Consider the following 21,144-nt stretch of genomic DNA (forward strand, 5'->3'; position numbering starts at 1 on the left):
CATAATATTTTTTATTTTAAATCCTGAAAGTTATTGCAACGATGGTACAAAGATAAAATACCTTTTTTACATTAGTAAATAGCTATGTTTCCCAAGCTGCCATACAAATCATAGTCTCGTTTGTAGTTATAAAAAAACCATTCGCAACAGACAAACATAAGTCACGTATATGAGTATGAGGTTTCAATTAAAAATGGCCAATACTTGTATATAGTTCGCATAACGAGACGTGTAAAATACGCGCCGGTAAGAGATATTAAAATGCAGCCCACATCGTTAGTGGAAAGTCGACGGTGCTCATGTATGGGTTGCGATATTAAAAAATCACGCTTCGTGCACTCTCTAACGATTTCGCGGGTTACCTTTCGGCTGCAACCATAGGCACCGGCCTGCGTAGGAGTGCGCGCATTAAGCCTTGCGCGGTCATTAAAACAGCAGATAAAAATATGTACAATAATATTCCGCAGGATTTTATGTCACTAACTATTTTTTATGATATTAAAGTTTTGGAAAATTTTTATTTAAATAAATTAATATTTTTTAAATAATATATAATAAAAATAAGGTGCCAAACTCAATACTATACCAGAGACAATAAAATTTTGAATGGCTATGGCAAATACTTAATTAGAAAAACGGTTAAAAGTCTTTACTATGTATTGTATATAACAATGGTTATTTATTAGTAAAAAATACTAAGCGTAATTGGGCAAACACTAATTTTGAGATCGTCGTCATTATTGTCAAGTAAAATTTTAAACATTGTCAAAAATCTATAGAAAAGGGGAGGCCAAGCTCTTTTATATTGCAAGCAATTTTTCGAAACTTAAAATTTTTTGCTAGGTCGTTTAAAACACGTAAAAGAATGTTTTTTTTTACGTATTTATTGAAATTATTAAAACAAAAGTACAAAATATTTGTATTGAAGCTAGATACCATGGCACACATATATGACAGCGCTCCTAATAACTTAAGATGCCGATTAGTTAATTATAACCTGTGTTTGGATTTCGGTAATTTTATGGTTGAATAACAATAATAATTAATTACGCTAGTAATTCATTTCCATTTTCCAAGAGCTGAAATATCTGTAAGCAAAAATAATCGTTCAAAAAGCCGCATGAGGCTCGCTTGCCGCAGCCAAACCTTGCTATAGTAATTTCTATTACTTAAATAGACTTACTGATTGGATTTTAAAGTATAAACATGTTCCAATGTACAAATCGTTCCTTAGTTGACTATAATCGAGCGAAGTGACAGATTGAAGAGTCTTTAAATTTTCTCAAATTAATTCCGAGCGCCCCGCGGCGGTATCCTGCTTTCTTTGTTTGTTACCCTGCCATTAGCGACTCATTAACATTCCTCGTTTTACTTTCCTCTGGTGTTTTATACGAGGCATCCGGGCTCGTTAAATCATTTAGTGAACCTGAGCAACAGACGGGTATTAATAGTGAATACCAAATTTGCTGGATCCTCATTGTCGTATTAAGTCGTCGTTGGCGTCTAAATGGTTTCACGTCTTACATTATAATGAGTCAAATATGAATTGATTTGGATACTATCAAGTGAATTATTAATTTATCGACGGAGTTTATTATTATATTTTTTATAAAAGTGATCGCCAAAAAGGCATATAAAACTGATTTATATAGCAGAAAAGCAAGTTATTATGAAGGTTGCGTATTTCAAAACAAACCTAGGAAATATTAAAAAAAAAAGAAAAATACCACTATATACGTGTGCAAACTGACACTTCTATAAAATCAAAGATTTATAATTATTTATATTTTTAAAGCATTTACATATTTAAAGCAGTAGTCGCGGGTACGATTCCCGGGGATACAATATAAAATTAATCACATTTTGCTCATTAATTTTATATGATTGAAATTGATCACAAACGAGTTTCCAGAGGATGGGCAGCAGACCCTCTTGCCAAACGCAGCGATTGTGGTATATCCTCCGATAGATATCTTTGAGGAGGTCGATGTCTAGTGGACGTCTATGGGCTGTATTGACGACAACGAATATTTAGCTGAAACTTAAATGTGTATTATCTTTCAATAATACAACAAATTAAAAGTGTATGACGAGTCATTACGAATTTTCAAATATTTTTAAAATTACAACCAATGTACTATCATGTTATCCATCTAATAAAAAATAAGCAGTTAATATTTAATTAATGTGCATAATACTCGTCAATTTTTTTTTGTAAATTTATTCCGAAAGACAAAAGAAGTATGCGTATTTAAATAACTTGTTACATTTCACGCCAAAATTTTAATTATTACAAACCAATTTTTATTAATAAATTTAATTTAAAATCTGGTAGGTTAATACCAATGTATTTAAATGTTAAACGTTATTTATAACTAATGATGCAAGCCCCAAAAACATGAGACACTATTACATTAGACTCTATTACCACAACTAAAAATTAAAAACCTGTTCCATTACGTCCTTATTGCAAAATTTGCGTGCAGAGCCGGTGACTTAATGAAGATAAGATGTAAGTTCGCGTGCCGGGTTACCTGATACTAAAATATTAAGTAGGCAATAATAATAACGAATGACGCCATATTTCTAGTTAAGAAGCTATTTAGTTTTGTTTGAAACTGCATCGGTGTCGTCGTGATTTCATTGTTAGCTTGTTCAAATAATGGTTGATTCGCTTCACTGTGTATTCATTTTTATTACACAGTCACGTTCGCTCAAACGTAAACAAGGTTGCGTAATAACTTTAACGTCGTTAAGCTAATACAATAACTTTTAACGGAGGATCATATTACTGTTAATTTAACTACCACAAGATGCACCGCTGTGCACGGAGTCTCTGTTGATACAGTGTATAAGGAAGTGATTACGAAGTTTGCCTTTAGTGCGAACGTCTGGATCGTAAATTAGTTCTCGAATCGTTGCTATCAAAATTGTTAGCGCTGGTACGACACCTTTATTAATTAGATTTATAATTTATAAGGGTATCATCTAAAGATCTCGCCTTTAGTAAGATTACGATAAACATTATTATTTATGTAATGAGCCAACAAAGTATTTTTTATTTAATAAATATTACGAAGTACAAACACTTTCCCATTGTTCTACAATTACAATTTCCTTATTCGTTTTAAAATATGTCGTCTATATATCGTCTATATGTCGTGTATATATATATATATATATATATATATATATATATTATAATCGCCACGCTTAGCAGGCAAATTGTCGACCGCAGTGTGGTATTATGGTACGCAGAGGATATAAAAAGCAATATTGTTACATTAACAAAAATGTTTATTGATCCTTTATCAATTATAATTTTTGTGTTTTCTTTTAAACATATTACAAGGAGAGTTCTGTTATGTTATACAGATATTTTCTTTATTATTTTTTTTATAATTTTCTGACTTTTGTGGTTTTTTATATTACATGTTCGGTACAAGTTTTCATAATAAATATAAAAAAAAATATAACATGAAATAGTACAAATTAAAATTCGGACATATATAAATAAGTACATATATACAATAATAGCAACTAATGTCTATAGAGAAAGTTCACAGTTATAAATGTAAACAATTTAAACTGTAACAGAAGTAACGAGGCTCTACAACTTTTTGCGTGCAAATAATATCGAAAATAATTGATTAAATATAGTTAATTACAAAGACGTATGCGATCGACGAAAGGACTTGATTTATTTCATTTCATCCTTTTAAGAGAGCAAGTGATAAAAAAACAAACGCCGCAGAGGACCGGTCCGACGCTTACATGGCGTTACGTCATAGAACCTGTTGAATCGATACACGAGCATCGATATTTTGATCTCGATAACTTTACGCGTTTCATGATGATAAATTAATTTCGCTTACCAAAAAAAAAATACAATATTATCTTCGTCGTTGTCTCAGCCTATAGACGCCCACTGCAAGGGATAGCCCTCTCCCGAAGATATCTACGAGGGGAGATACTACATTCGTCTCCCTTAGCAGGCTGGTTGGTGATCGCAATGTGGTATTATGGTATGCATAGGACGCTTCTGCCCATCTTCTCGAATTTTTTTAGCAAGCAGTGGAAATCCTTTAAAATTAACCAACAAAGCGTGAATCGAACCCGCAACCTACGATCGCAAGTCTACCTACCTTTACCGCTGGGATACCACCACTGTTTAATAATTAAAAAATATCGTCTTTATGAAACTGCAAAACTTTAAATGAACTTAATGCATATAGAATTTTCGAGCCACTGACGTAACTGATATATACAATTTTTATTTACGAAAATTCAAGACGTACCATTCAAAATGTAAAAACATCCCTTGGTTTCACGTCGATTTTAAACAGAAAACGATCGAACGAAAAAACAGAAGTCGATTTTAAACATAAAAGTAAATTTCACAAAATCATCACATTAATAACATTGTTTTTTATATTATTTATTAATTGTATATATATGTATATATACATCTTGCAAAACTTAGTTACACATCCTGTATATGCTATAAAGTTTATTGAGTAACTTTCTTCCATATAGGATTCGATCGTTTTGTACGTCCATACAATGTAAATAACGCTAAAAGCGGAAAGTTCTGATGACCCCTTGTTGTGTAAGCCACCTGTTATTCTGTGACCAGTTTTAAGTTTCCTCAGTAAGTAAAAATAAATAAGTATAGATAGTAAATATTTTTGGTAAATTACCGGTAGTTGTCATTAACTTACTTGATTTTTTAATTTTCTGTTTTTAATTATATTTATTAAAATTACTTATCTTTACTAATATTAACATTGCTCAATTTTAATTTTTGCAGGTTAACCAATAGAGAATGATATTAAGTTCGCAATGGTACACTACAAAGGTTTATGAATAAAAAAATAATCTCATTAAAGTTAATAAATTGATAACTCGGTTATTTAAAGTGTAAGTGAAAGGTTTTTATAAAAATACAATATTTTCCTTAACTAACCGGCGTGCCATTTCGTTTCTCAGTATTCGTAAATACTTGAAGGTAAATAAAAAATCTTTACGTCTCCCACTTGTCAAGGATATTTATTACAAAGGTCCATTGTACGTGAAGCTGACGCGCCTTAAATGGAAACTCTTACTAATCGACAGGAGGTATGTGGGAGAGGAATGGACGTATGAGAATTTCCACTGTGAAACATTTAATGAGGTAGGAAAAAATTCCTTGAGATTCTTCCAAGTATAGAAAACGAGTAGTTAGACGGCGACGATTGTAATTTATGTGCCACTTGAAGTACTGAGCGAGCCGGTTCGTTCGTACAGGGCTTCCGATAACGGTTGCGATTTCGTTGTTTTGCCGGATTAACATGCTTCTTCCAAATTTGATTAATTAATACGGGTAACGTGACTTAAAGTTTTTTAATACGATGATGTAACAACACCTGGAGCAGTATTTTTCAACCTTTTATGTGCATGCCTTTCTAAGCCCTCTCTAGCCTTTCTAAAATTCTTACGCCTTCTTATCTAACATATATATTTTGTAGATTAAAGCGAAATGGTAAGACACGTGTCGAGACCACTTCCGAATTGCCCCCTTAACGATCAAAGTGCTCCCACGTGGGGAGTGGGCCCCGCGTTGGGAAACATTGATCTGGAGAGTATTATGTTAACCATAAGTATTATAATGGTAATTAAAAATGAGTCCCACATAAATGTGCGATATAAAATCATTCATAATTAAATTTTGTTTACCCACTACAATGTTCTTTCCATTTTAATCTTGCTTACAAAAGTTTTTATATAAAAGCTCTCGGACGAAAAAATATAGTCGAATTGTTGTAATTATTGTTTTTATTGCATCGAATCAAATCTAACCTATATCAATTTTTTAAAGTTTAAAGAGATATGAAGGTAATAATAGTAAATAAAGTTAACATTCAGATTTTATCCATATTGAATTTACGATGATACTTATGTACTTCGATAGAGCTGTTTAGTCAGATTGTCACATATGAAGTGAATTAAAGAAATACACACTCTATAGCGGTAGCGTAGGATCGATTTTTCGTTATTCGTACAACGGTAAAGCAATCATCAAAACAATTGAGCGGTCAACCGTAATTAAGCCTGTCGCATTAGTGAAATGATTCTGTGTTTGTATTTGTGTCGCCGGTTGTACTGCCAACAATGCGCTATTAAACTAACTACAAAATTTAAAACCAACACACGAAAGTACTGAAATTTATCAGAACATTATTATCAAAATCAATACCGATATATTTTATACTAGCTGATCCCGCAAACGTTGTTTTGCAAGAAAAAATAAAGTTTTTAATTAACAAATAAAAAATAAGGGTTTGATCGTAGAGGGGTGAAAATTTCGGGTTGTGTATATTTTTATATGCTGCATCATAAAAAAAAAACAAAAAAATTTGTATAAAAAACAGGATAAAAAATTTAGGGGTGGACCACCATTATCACTTAGGGGTATGAAAAATAGATAGTAGCCGATTCTCAGACCTACTGAATACGCATATAAAATTTGGTAAAAATCGGTCAAGCCGTTTCAGAGGAGTTCAAGTTCGAACACCGTGACACGAGAATTTTATATATTAGATATACAGTCACTAACAATGAATGACTCGTCTGGAAAATTTCACAAATTATTTTTTTGGTGGAAAAGGAATGATAATCGAAGAATCAAAGGTGAAAGTACAATAAGTCAGGTGTAATATTAAACATGATAATTCACAACCGTATTTTATAACAAAGACTATACAATACTATTATTATTAAAACATTTGACTATTCAATCTTTAGTCAAAGGTAATTAACTTGAATGATAACTTGTCAGTCTTACAATATTTTCGTTTATGGAGCCAAAATCAATCAGACCCACCAGTCCTTTGAATTTTTGGTAATAAAATATGGTGGTCTCCCCGCAATGTTTCCCTTTATTAAACGTCATTATAATATTTTAATATAGTCTATCAGCGTTAAGAATGTAATTAGACATTGGCCCCCGCCCTAGACATGCATGCATCTTAACTAATTAAATCGTTCCAATTAAAGAAAATCAAGTTCACAGTGACCTATTGAGTGCATACTTTTAGAACGCAACTATATAGGAAATATTTGGTTACAGAGCGTAGCTAGGCAAACAATGATAATATTTTGACATTAGCAGTTGGCCTAGCTATGCATTTTTACCAATTAATCAAAATCATTCCAATTAAAGAAACTCAAGTTCACAGTGACCTATATCAGGCAAACTTTTAGAACGCAAGTATTTAGAAAACATTTGGTTATAAAGCGTAGCTAAGCGAACAATGATTATATTTTAAAGCCAACGACCTATGCTCATAAGACTATCTCTGTTCTAAGTTAATTTTAATCAAAGCACATAATAAAACCATATATAACTCATTTATTGCATACTCTAGTAAAAAATAACTATGTACCGTAATAAAATCCAATAATTGATATTATATATGTACAACTTAATGTAATGACGTTTATTTTGAAAAATTAAGTAATTTCAGTACATTTTTTCATGTATCTATTCAGTCCTCATGCATATGAACAATATTAATATGTGTGACATTTAAGAATTTGTAAATTTCCACGAACAAAGACAACATTATGAACATATCGATATTACTTATACAGTAGGTATACAAAAATGTAAAGCAAACCAGAGACTCGGTCTCTAAAGTAAATGACAGATATTTCTCAGCTGTCAGACAGCTAGTTGAATCTTTTATCTCTGTAATAAGATATTACATTCATGTTGGCCTAGATATAAAAATAACGCTTGCCAAAAACTCTGTGGTAAAATGCATCTGGCGCACTTTGATTGACTAGGCGACAGGGAGGAACATGCGCGTATGTTATTAAAATCATTTTGACATTAATAATTCTCTATCTTCTTTTCAGTCCATACACGCCCATTGTAAGGCAGCCTTCGCTACATAACATAATTGTCTAATGACTTAGAATTAGTTGAAGTTATCACATTTAATCCTTAAATTTAATTATTTCTAATATATCAAAACTAAATAGTATTAATGATAATAATTTAATTAAATTTTAGAAATTTGTTACTAATTTATAATTTTGTATGTTATTTCTTTTTCATTTTTTTATTGATAGTTTAGTAATATTCGGAAGAATAAAATTGAGAAGTTAGATGACGTTACTTAGTTTTATTTCTTCAGATATTCTTTATTTAAAAATTTGTTTAGTCTCATGACTTCTAGGGCTAGTTTTAGAGCTACATCAAATAGGAACTTAACCAAAGTCCGTAACACCTCACTCTTACTTTTAGAAATCCTTTGAGATTTGTTTTTTAGATAAGCCAAATTAATTACGGCTTTTCGCTTTTTTATCGGTAGTAATGTTATTTGTTTAAAGTATATACATTTTAGGAATCGAAACTACAACCTATCGAAGTCACACTCCTGAAACACTGTGCTACCAGGGCTTGAAAGGCTAGGAATTATCATATCTGTATCAGACAATTAATGCATTTATACATATATATATTTGAAAAATTTATTACTTTTATTAATCACAACACTATTATAACTTATTAAAACGGGCAGTTAATAAAATATACGAGTAAATTTGAAAAGAAACAAAATTACAGATATATGCACAAAGATATAAATCAAACGATAATTTACTAAGTGACTTGCGTACAAGTGAAATATGTCTGAATGAATTGAATTATACGTCTATTATTAACATCATCCTGTAAACACTCTACTTCGTCTGGAATTAAATATATCTCGTAACCGCTTTGCTTGGAATCGGTTACAGCATAACATCATACGGTAACCATCAACGTACTCGAAATGTTATATGTACAATGTTAGAGAGCTGGCGTGAGAGCTATTTGAAACATACTTTTATATCAAAAACTACCTTATTTACATCTTATATTGTTATCAATAATTACATTTAGCGGTAAAGTAACCTAAACTACTGTCTGTGAAAAGAACTTTGTGTTAGTAGTGAAGATATTCTTACAAGAGATTGTAAGCGGTGGAGAGATCGCTTATAAAAGCGGAGTAAAATATAGTGTATAGTGTCTACGAAACACCTTTAAAATTTATAATTGTGAGTTGAAATATGTGAATAGATTTGACGTTTATAACGTTGTACATGGAGGTTGATCAAGTACAATGCATATTACAGAAATGTTTCCAGAGTTTCAATTTTTATATGTAATAATAGACTATGGAACAATCCAATCGACATTTAACAAAGTCCATCAAATGTCTTCAATATTTTTGTTCTTCCTTTACATTAAACAATAAAACAATGTAATATTTAAGCGAAAATAAGGATCGTTAATAAACTTCACTAACTGCTGGTATGGACATCTGCGAAAGACGTCAAAAAATAACTCGATTGAGTTTTTTTTTTGGTTCATCATAGATTCCGACGTATATTAAGAATTCATCACTATGTCTTTCCAAATGAATAATAAAATAAACACATGGAAAAAAACATATAAAATACGATTACACATGTCACTGTCTAACAGTTAAGAAACTACCTTGTCAATATTTTAAATAAAAGTGATTATAAATTGAACAAGAAAATACCTGTGGATTCTGCTGAAGCAATAAGCTCTTTAACGACTCCGCTAGACAATCCATTCTGTATATAATTGAATTTTATAAGTTAGATTTTAATACACTTTCATCTCAGGGTAACCGCTATTTAATGTTAGTGATTCCATCATTGGCGCTTTTAAAACTTGGTCATGAAATCTAAAATGACTACAATGTGTGTACATTGTTTTGGTCGTGACTGTACCTCGTCTGATAACCGTGAGCATGTATTCAGTGCCACTGTGTTTTATTTTGTGATAACTAATCAGGTTTTTATGCTAATGCATTACGCTAATACGAAATTTAAGACATACACTAATGACAAGCTTGTTTTTGTGCACCTTTTTGTTATATAACCCGATCATTGCTCATAAACAGTGGAAGAAAATTGTAAGGAAACTTACACATCCTGATATAAAACATGTAAGGTATGTGACAACTGTCAATAAATACTTGACACTCCTACGGTACGTGATCGACTGGACGAAGAAGGACTGTACACAAACCTCAAATCGTATATTCTTAAACATCTCATGTGCGTCATGTCAATCTCTCTCGGTATAGTGCAACAAAGTCATAGAGGTAAAAATTAAAAATAATATGACGTCTAGAATAAACACAGATTACATTGACATAAAATGCAGTAAATGTCATATGAATATGCAATTTATTATCTGTTTAGTAATAATCATTGCTCTGTTGCACACAACGACGAAAATATTACAGCCAGCATGACGGCTAGATTAAAAAAAATATATTCAAATTAAGAACGACGATCGTCAAGCGGATTTCGTTTACAGAACGCGATATGTTTGACTTCGGAAATAAACAAAGCCGTGTTTACGAGCCTAAATATGAGCCGGCTTAGAAAAATAATCCGAATCGACTCAGTGTCGATTCAAAATAAACTTTCCTCGATGTATTTTATCGAAACGATTTTCGATTCATAAATTTAAAATGTTGTATTGAATACCGTTGAAGGTAGTAAAGTTATGCTCATCGGTATAAACCAATATCTTTCCTTACGCTATTTGAATATTTCGACATTTTGACTGTAACATCTAGTTTACAAGCCAAATTTTTTTTGATGAACTAAATAACAGAAAAACTAAAATTAGGAACTACAAAAGATAAACAAAAGGTTAAAAAAAAACGTTTATATGAAATCTACACTATAAAAGCGAGAAAGAACGGAGAAAACCCTGTAAAAAAAAAGAAACAGTCGTCAATAAACAAAATAAGCAATACTTTATAAATACAATAACCTAATTTTGAAACCTAAGAAATATAGCTCTGGTGTCCTAAAATATATGCGCCATAAATATAAAAATATTAGATAACGTGTTTATTTATTATAGGGAAGTGATTTGGCAGTTCTGCCAATGCTAAAGTTTTCTTGACCCTGCAGTCTGAAAGCTAAACGCGTACTAAGTACAGCCCAAGCGGTGGTCTTCTCGATACCTTCGCACCAGGACTCTTCATCGAACACACACCCATGCAGTTTTAACATCTCAGGTGCTTCGTTATTCAGTAGTAATAATATGATGTAACGGTCCAGAGCTCAGGTTCCCGAAGGAGTTGTCGAGCTTACGTATGCGACGTTAAGGCTAAACGCACTCTGTTATCTTTAAAATATCTATGGCGATATATACATTATCTAAATTATTAATGCCCATAGAGAAACAGTAACTATCTAGATAGAAATATTAACATGAATGGGTTTTACAAAAAGTATGTTCCGTACATCTATGACCAATAAAACAACTTTGAATGATCGTCGTCATTTCATCTCACTGCGTGAAATAGGGCCTCCCCCAAAGATATCTATGGCTGGATATACAATTATTGCTACGCTTAGCAGGCGGGTTTGCGATGACATTGTGGTAATATGGTACGCAGAGGACGCTACCGCTCATCCTCTGGAAGCTTGTCTGTGAGCAGTGGTAAACTTTTACAATAAATGCAATTATTGTGAATTATATAAGATTGTATCCCGGGAATCGATCCAGAAACCAATGAAAGTCCTCCACCACTGGGCTACTCTTGCTCTATCTCTCTCGCGTTCTCTATATACCCTCCAATCTAGGTAGCGTTTGCGATCGCAGTATAGCAGATGTAACATTATAGGAAACTTGTGATGAGCAGTTTCCATCTTTATAATAAATGCGCAAAATGTGAATTGGGAATCGAACCCGCGACCTACGATCAAAAGTCTCAATAGCAGTACTCTACCACTAAGCTATTAATATAAGAGTGTCATTTACACTTCTTAGTCGTGTATCGTTAGTAATGTGTCTCCTATAGTAATAACTCATATTTAAGGTTTGGTTCATATCATTTGATACAAACCATTTTATTTCTTTAATAAATTCTAAACAGATTAATATTTAAAACATGCTATAGAATGTAATTATCAATCTTTGACGCAAGCAAAAGTGGCTCATAAATTTAAAAACTACCAGGTACTAAATTAATTCACATTCGTTGATTATTTTATAAAATTAAAAATATGGTCCAAACAAGTTCAACATTGGTGTAATTAAAACAGTTTCTAGTATATCATTAGGTCTGTCACGTTTATTTTCAATCTTAAAATCAGGTCGTCACATTATTCATTCTTATGCGAGCCTAGTACAAAGTTCAACAGCAAAGATATATCGTTTATAAATTTTTGATATATATATAGATATATATAGATATATATATATATAAATATATATATATCTATATATATAATAGTGCCACCGTAAAACGCTGTACCTCGGTGGGGACGGGAGAGGGAGTGTCGGCAACTCTCTTTCGTCAGTGCGCAGTGAACGCTCGCTCATGATTGGAAGAAAAAATCCTTAGACTATCCTAAGACGTGGTAAAGCAGTTTACAAATTCGGATTCCGATTTCACACCTTTCAAAAACAGCATTTATAGAATATACAGATCACGTGTTTTGATGAAGAACGCCTACGTTTTCAAATACAAAATTAATTTCGTTTATAAATCAAATTTTAAAAATTAAACTCGAATTCGTAAATCAAAATTCGGACATTACACAAAAATCGGCGTCTGCCTTCTTAATTACTTTAATTTTCTTTTCAACAATTCTAAAGCGCAGATTAATCAAGGCGAGTCCGTTCGCCAGGATTTTCTCTTTATCCTGTTCTTGTTTTTGCTTCTTAATCTGCGTGAATTAATTAAATATTCCGAACCTACAAAATCCTACGCTGCCGAGAAATCGAAATGACTCCCTCGGGACGGTAAGTATTAAAAATGAGATATTAAAAATTTTCATTCACTCGCAAAAATCAGAAGTTAACAAATTCAAATGACACTTTCTAAAAACAATTATGAATTTGTAAGGAAAGTAGAACGGACTTTTCATCATTATTTATGACACGAAAAAAATTGGTCCGGTTTTGATAACCTTTGCTGAATACAGCTAGGTAGATTATTACTACAAAAAAAATTAAAACCATAGCTTCTTACTAAGATAAAGTTAATTGTACCCATTTGGAAAGATAACTATAAATATTAAAAATCAAAAATATGACACAATGTATTTAAGTACGTCCTTAATGATTATCAACTATAAAAAACAGAAGCATTCAGACAGGAACCACCACGGAACTTACACAGTACAAAGGTACCGGTATAACAACTTTAATATAAGAAGAAGTAATTGAAACTGTATCTCTAAAATTAAAACTTTTTTAACATCATTATTATCATTTCATCCACAGGACGCCTATTGCTTAACATGGGATTCATGGGATTCCTATAGATTTACAGTAAGATTGGTAGTGGTCTGTATCCGGTGTCTTCGGACTACTATATCTTTACAGATCCGTATTTAAATCTATACAGAAATACCAACGCAAACACAATGGATAGTTTTATCACAATTCGCCTTAATGTTTCAAATACCAAGAAGTAAACTGATAAAAAAACCCTATTCCGTCGACCTTAAAACACAAACGTTACATAAATCAACGTGAAAATGTAAAGTTTACAATCCAATGACGTTATACATAAATCACAAGAGATACGCGTATGAAAATTAGTATCTCTCGGACGGATTCTTGCTCCGGGTTTATATCGGGCGGGAGTAGGAAACAAAAGGTGCAAGCGAAGAAAAGAATGTCTTCTCAAAAATAAAATACGAAAGCCCGATGTTCGCCAACTATCTGTCGTGTAGTGTGGAGGCGGACGGAAATAGACCCTGTTTCTAGTTCGACTTTAGCGGGCAACGGTATAATCGCTAACGAAACAGTAATATTTAGTGCGGATGGGTTTAGGAATGGAGCCGTACGGTGGTAGCGAAATCGTACATCTGACGACACTACGCCTATTTTTCCACAAATTTATAATGAGTCAACATACATGTTCGCTTAAGAAAAATAATATTTTAAACGCAAATTACGAATATTTCAATGATACACAAAATATCTAATCTAATTTTTTTCTTTTTTAATTTTACGATACTGATAAATTACTCAATGAATTGTATTAAATGATCTGTGGACACGTCGTGGAGTATTCCACATACTATTTAAGATTATTCTGTGTGTACTTCCTCCTGTTTGTTTTTCGAATAAAATAAAATAAAAAACACTAACAACCCATATTTTATTCGACGTAACCATAATTATATTGTATGCTAAATTTGATTGGAATTAGAAATTGAGCTCCCTTATATTGGAATCTTTCAACTTGAAGCTATATGGGTTCACAACAGGCCTTCATTAAAGAGCCTAACTAACGCAAACAACTTAATATTTTTCATATAGAAGTAGAGCAATTAATTCTCTAGCTTTTTTATCAATTGAAAATTCTTTAACTTGTCGTAGTATTTTTTACAAGACAATGTTTGACTAAGTTATTAAATTTACAACACAATTCCGAGACATTACATGAGAGTATATTAACATATAGGCACATAATGACATCAATATTTTACTATGCACTTTTTCAAGCGAAAATCTCCGATGTTTTATTAATTTATACAGAACGTTTTGGATTAAAAAAAAATTAAAGAAATCGAATTTGTAAGACAAAGTGGTAAAACGATATTTGATGATTATAGATTTTTTTACTAGTTTGAGTCTAGTAATTGTAAGTATAAGGTACTTAAAAAAATGCTACGCATTACATTTAATTAAGATTTGTACCATATAAAGTCGTTCTCGCAAAGTTTAAACATATTCTGCATGAAGCTGTCGCCGCACGCCAACTACGTATTAAAGATAATTAAAAAAAAAAGTTAATTACCATACTCACCATAGTTATCATACTTATAAAGGCACGACCAAAATTTTCTTGCGAGCGATCGAAAAAAGTTAGCGAAGTGGAATTTCTCAGCGAATTAATCGTTCGGGCGGGCGATTGCATCTTTGCCTTCAACTTATCGGTGCACATGTATGAACAAGTTCGTACGCAACCTGAACGAAGGGTTTTCGAATAATTAATTATAATGCACACACAGACGTGAACATGCTGCATTAATTATTTATTCATTTATCCATATTATTTTTCACACAGGATGTTTCATAAACCACTTGCATATGTCATGAGAAGGCGCCATATGCCAGAAGAGCTCAATTTGATATAAACTAGAATCAGATAGAACTCTCCTATAAAAACATTCTTTAACATAGAGCTACGAGAGTTCTGAATGCCTTTATCTGAAAAGGGACTACAAAAGGCCAAAATTGTTTTTTTTTTCTGTTGTCACTTTTACAACACCTTAATACAGTAATAAAACAATTCATTCTCAAGCTTTATTATTTTTTTTTTTTATTAATTCTAATTTGTATCGCTAGTGTTTTTTTTTTACAGTATTTATCTTTCGCTTTAACTAAACGCAGACAGTTGGGAGAGGGTTGCCGCTATTTGATACGGATCTTTCTTCTCCCAGCTGCGAGGCACGACAGCGTTTTATATTATTATTACAATTTTTTTTTTTTTTACACAATTTTCACTTATGGGTAAATACAGCTAAAATTTATACATATTAACAATACAATTTGGAATACACAATTATATATTAGTTGCTACATTATTTTATTTAAGTCGCTGCCCAAGCGCTACAGACCGTTAAATGCCTTGAGATTTAGGACAATGTGCCGGGCCAACTCATCAAAAGATTCTGCTGTAGATTTTTTCTTGAGAAGGTCCGGTAAGCTGAACGGAGATATATTAAGGTTTTCACATAAGGTCACGTGGATATGTCTTTTGGATGCGAATCGGGAGCAGTGTCTGAGTAAGTGATCAAAAGTCTGTACTGTGGAGTCGTCACACGGGCAAGTCTCATTATCGATTATTTTAAAACGGTGCAGGTACTGCTTGCAGTACCCGTGCCCGCTTAGTAGTTGTGTCAGATGGAAGGATGTCTTGATGAGTTTTCGCAGTTTGTTTATGTCGGTGAGTTTCGAAAGGAGTCCTATGGTATGTCGACCCTGTGCCGAGCTCTCGTATCTAGCCTGCCAAATGCGGTTGTGTTCCGCACGGATTGCGCTCTTCACGAAACTCATTGGGAAGTAGACATAAGCCGGTGGAGAGTGCATTGCGGCAGCACTCTTTGCTGCCAAGTCGGCTTCCTCGTTACCGACGACGCCTGTGTGGCTTTTGACCCATGTAAAGTGTAATGTAGCTGGCGCGCGTGCGTGTATCTGATTGTGAATTTGTGTGACGATGGGGTGGGTGTTGCTTCTATTCTGCAGCGCGGCGATGGAAGATTGTGAGTCCGTGTGAATAATTGTGTATGTGTTCGGGTATGTTGAACAGGCCCACGAGCAGGCTTTCGAAATGGCGAGAAGCTCAGCTTGAAAGACCGAGCAAAACGAGTGAAGTTTGTATTTTTTGGAAGCAGTCTGGCGGCCTTCCATGAAAGCAACGAATGCCGCTCCTACGGAGGAGTCCTCCAGCTTGCTCCCATCAGTGTAAATATTCAAAGCATGGGGATAGGGTGCTGTGTAATTACGACCTCTAGAGGGGGAAAGGACAGAAATGGATACTCTGGTAGCGGGGTGCAATAATTTGTGTGGTGGTGTAGGGCGTTCTAGAGCTGTATCAGAAGGTAAAAGATGAGAGGCGCCGGTGAGTTTTGTGAGTTCCAGTGCCTGTACCTCCCGAACTTTGAGGTCGAGTGGGGTGAGTTCTGCAAGTGCTAGAGCGGCTGTGGTGGATATGGTCTTGAACGCCCGTGTGATCCTGATGGCAAAGCCTCGTTGCATACTTAACAACCGCCTTATTATCCCTTTTTTTAGAGCCGCTTGCCCCCATATACCAGCAGCATATGTCATAATTGGCTCAATGATACTGATGTAGATTGTCCGGATGTTCTCGGGATGTGCCCCCCATGTTGGTCTACAGAAAAGACTAAGTCTATTAAATATGCGCGAGGCTTTTTTGATAGTGTGCTGAACATGTTTATTAAAGAGTAATTTCTCGTCAATGATGACTCCCAGAAGTTTGAACTCGTGTATAAACGGAAGGCAGTATTGGCCCATTCTTATTGAGCATTTTTTGGCTGTGGGTGTGAATGCAATAACTTGTGTTTTTTCGGGGCCGAAGGTCAGTTTAACACTTTCACCCCACTCAATAATTTTACCAAGCGCGGAGTTGGTTAAATCTTGGAGATCTTCAGCGCGAATGTGGTGTGTAATAAGCAAGACGTCGTCGGCAAACGCTTGTAAATGGCACCTATCAGGCAGGTCTATTTCGAGAAGCTCGTCTAGGATAATGTTCCACATAATTGGGGCACATGCCGAACCCTGAACGCAGCCCTTAGTTAGCTTCTTAGTGACTCGTTCTCCGGCGTAATCTAAAACCACTTCTCTGTCTTGAACATAGTTTTCAAAAATTGAAAAAATGTTTCGAGGGCAACCGATCCGCCTGAGGCCCTCGAATAGAGCTGGCCACCAGGCGTTGTTAAATGCTGCCTTGATGTCAAGGGAGACGGCGATGACGGCCTCTCTAGCTCGTTTGGCCGAGCGAACGACATCGAGAGCCGAGGAGATCGCCATGGTTGTGTTGGTTTGCTCCTTGAAACCAAATTGGTGACCGTTGAGCTTGCCTGCGACCGTGGCTACAAAAGTCACCCTTTTGATCAGGAGCTTTTCTAACAGCTTCCCGAAAACAGGGATGAGGCCAATTGGTCTGTGAGAATCGAGGGTACTGTAATCAGATTTACCAGGCTTCGGTATGATCTTGACATATGCCTGCTTCCACTGTCGGGGAAAGTGATGCAATTTTAAACATCTATTTAATAAATCTGTTATTAGCTGTGGGTAAGCCTGTGTAAATTGTGTGCATATGTCTGAAGTGAGGCCATCCATACCTGGTGCCTTTTTTGCATTCATAAGTTTTAGTAGCTCCAGTACCTCTTCCACTGCGAAAGGAGGTTCGTCAGGGGCCTCAGAGGTATCCTGTCTGTGACGGCGAAGATGCCTGTGTCGGGCTGAAAAGTCTGGAGAATCGTCGGGATAGAAATGATTTAAGAGAGCTGTAGCGCTTTGTTGGGCGTCATGTGTGTGCCCTGTGTCTATCTTTAAAGTGGTAGGAGGTTGTCGCCGAGTCGAGTGTTTAAGGAGGCGATTAGTCACTGACCATACATTCTCCTTATCTTGTCGGTTGCAGAATGTGCGGAATATTCACATTGTAATACATTTTTTTATTTTTGTACAAATTTTACAAATTTAGATATTACAATATTTATGATACCTAACTTAATATGGATAAAAAAAATAAAGAACTATGCTTATATAGCGATCTAGAGCAGCGGTCCAGCGGTAGAAGACTGAGACTTGCGATCATCGGTTCCGGCTTCGATTCCTGAGATACAATCTTATATAATAGATTATATAGGATTGTCATTGCTCACGAACATGTTTCCAGAGGATGGGCAGCAGTGTTATCTCCGTACCATAATAGCAAACTGCGATCGTCAACCCGCCTGACGAGCATGGTGATTATGGTATAACCACCATTAGATATCTTTAGGGAGATATATCCCAGTACAAATAAATTTATTTAAAATTATGAATTATTATAACATACATAGCTTTATGGTGATATTTTATTCATATATAATAAACGAAACAACGCGTTCGTACGTTGTAATTAAATATAAAACATTAAATTTTAAACTTAATACTATAATATTATAAGAGCTTTTTGTATATTAAATTTTTATTGAAACAAATATTTATGATAAATTGATAATTGTATATACGTATTACATATTCCCTACGTTCTTTTTTTAAAACTGCCACATTGTTCTTACCAGCTAGCTATGAAATCTTAACGCGGTAACATTTTTTTTAATTATGGTTAATTAAAAAAAACTCATTCGCTGTAATTGTTTTTAAAATGTAAAAACAAAATATTTGTAAATCTATAACAAACATCTAGAACAGCAAATTGAACAACAATAACTCGGAGCTACAACTTTGTTTTCGTATGTAATTTCATATTCCCGCCATCAGTATTTCTGATTACAGTTACTGTGCAATAAACGCAACCGGTTGGAGTTTTAAAAAAATAATTATTCACGTTCCATTTTCAAAAACCGGTTTCGTGCCGGGTCGTTGATTTTGATAAACGTCATTATCGAACCGATATTGCATTGTTTGTTCAAATGAAAATGTTGATCCGAGGAACTAATTTACAATTTGCATATTAAATAAATACCTTATTAAAATTAACACCATTTTTGCGTATACACAGTGTAAATGTCAGGTCATTTGCTGTCAATTAATATACGGTAACTCGTATCTAAAAATCAATATTTTTATAAATAATAAATAACGTAATAATAATAAATAATAGTAATACAAAACGCGTTTTCGAAATTCGGATTACTACATATCAAAACTGATTATTGTTTACTATCTATCCCTAAAGAGTACGTATTATTTGTACTCCTTTAACAAATCAACACGTGTAACGTCCTTAATAAGAATTTATGAATGAAAAAATAAATAAAAAGACATTATATTATAAGCGGCTAAAATATATGTTGCAAATTTTTTAAAACATGTTAATATGATAAATATTTATGATGACTTATCGACAGTTAAATAACTAATTTTATTTAATTACATTGAAATTTATGATTCGCTCAACTAACATTAAATGAGAGGAAGTCGAAATAAATTGTAAAACCAGTTCCTCAATTAATAACCAAGGACTTTTTCAAATCATGTAAATAATGGAAACAACTTGTTGGGCGTGAAGAGTCAGATGTTCGCTTCGATTTGAAACGGTTTTCCTTATTTTGTACTCTGTATTCTTTGGTCTAAACATTATCGGTACATATATATAATTTGTACATTTAAATTTTTATAAAAATAATATAGTAATATATTTTTAAAAATTAATTTTCGCGTACAATATAACAATTTTTTATTATAAATTATGTTAATAAAAGTGATTGTTTATAACAAATCGAATTTTAGGATAAGACCGCACATTGTATTGATTTTTGTTTTTTGGTCAATTCCTAGCGATTTCTTTTTAAGTGTATTTATGTACTAAATTTAATCATGTAATAAACAATGCATATATAAACAAATATTGTTTTATTTTAATTGTTATACCTTATTAATTGTTGTAAAAAATTTTTGCTTTTACATATTAATTTTGTAAAACTTTGTACGTTGTTTATTTAAAGAAATATACGATTGTGTAAAAATTCATAATGCAATACATTTACACTAAAATTTTCCGTGAATTTGTAACCCCCGAGTGGTGATATTTACCCCAATTCAACCCTAATAATTTAGATAGAGCACCTTGCATGTCTATAACCCACTTGGCAATATTTTTCCTGTTAAATTCACGAATGGATAACCCCATCATCCGTTTAAATTAAGCATTCAGAATTTAATTCAAAATTTGTGTACTTACTTTTTACACAAACGGAGGAATTTTCTCGTAACACGTATACAAACTAGATTTTTTTAAAGTAAAAATTTACCACACAATTTTTTATTCGCACAGTCCAAATACACACAGACGATTAAACACAATGTAAATAGTTACGTATACATTTACTGAACTATTCTCAAATGAAATTATGTGCATGGGATGGTGGTCGGAAAAATCGTAAATTTTCGCGGGAAACAGAGAGCGGTCGAACACAACCCACCCACGCGAATGCTAAAGGACAACTGAACGAATAGATTCACCTGCAATGCGTGCGCTGATCGGTTCGTTAGAAAAGAGACGGCGTCATTAGCCAATATCTATATCAGAGAGAGACACACGCAGACACACGTGCTCGACCTCCCCACCACCCTTGAGGGCTAGTCGTTTTCAGGAAAGGGGCTCGTTATTACAAAGCGAATAGGTATAATATTTTGCATTATGAAGCCTTTGACAATGGCTGATCTTTTTGCCTTTTGTTGATTTGGATTGCGAGGCGACATTTCGCCAACGCAATCGCGTCGTTAATGACCGGAGCCCTTCAGTATTGAATCATGAAAAGCGAATTGAATTTCAAGCAATCACGTGTTAACTTATTGTAAAACAATAAAAATTAAAATAGAGTTAAAAAACACCTCTC

The 21,144-nt window shown here is 33.5% G+C and overlaps 1 protein-coding gene across 1 annotated transcript in view; it reads right to left on the reverse strand.

Moving 5' to 3' along the window:
- The window catches only part of LOC137922118 (pseudouridylate synthase RPUSD2-like), a 180,467-nt gene extending 159,731 nt beyond the window's left edge, over positions 1-20,736 (reverse strand). Inside the window, exon 1 of the mRNA XM_068764996.1 lies at positions 20,487-20,736. The gene's annotated coding sequence lies outside the window, so the exon portion shown is untranslated. The remainder of the gene's footprint in view (positions 1-20,486) is intronic.
- Between the last annotated feature and the right edge of the window lie 408 nt (positions 20,737-21,144).

Source organism: Battus philenor, unplaced genomic scaffold (genome assembly GCF_028537555.1).
Source record: "Battus philenor isolate CCGP_79_NKW_IND1 unplaced genomic scaffold, ilBatPhil1.0.hap1 SCAF_2, whole genome shotgun sequence".
Lineage (NCBI taxonomy): Eukaryota > Metazoa > Arthropoda > Insecta > Lepidoptera > Papilionidae > Battus > Battus philenor.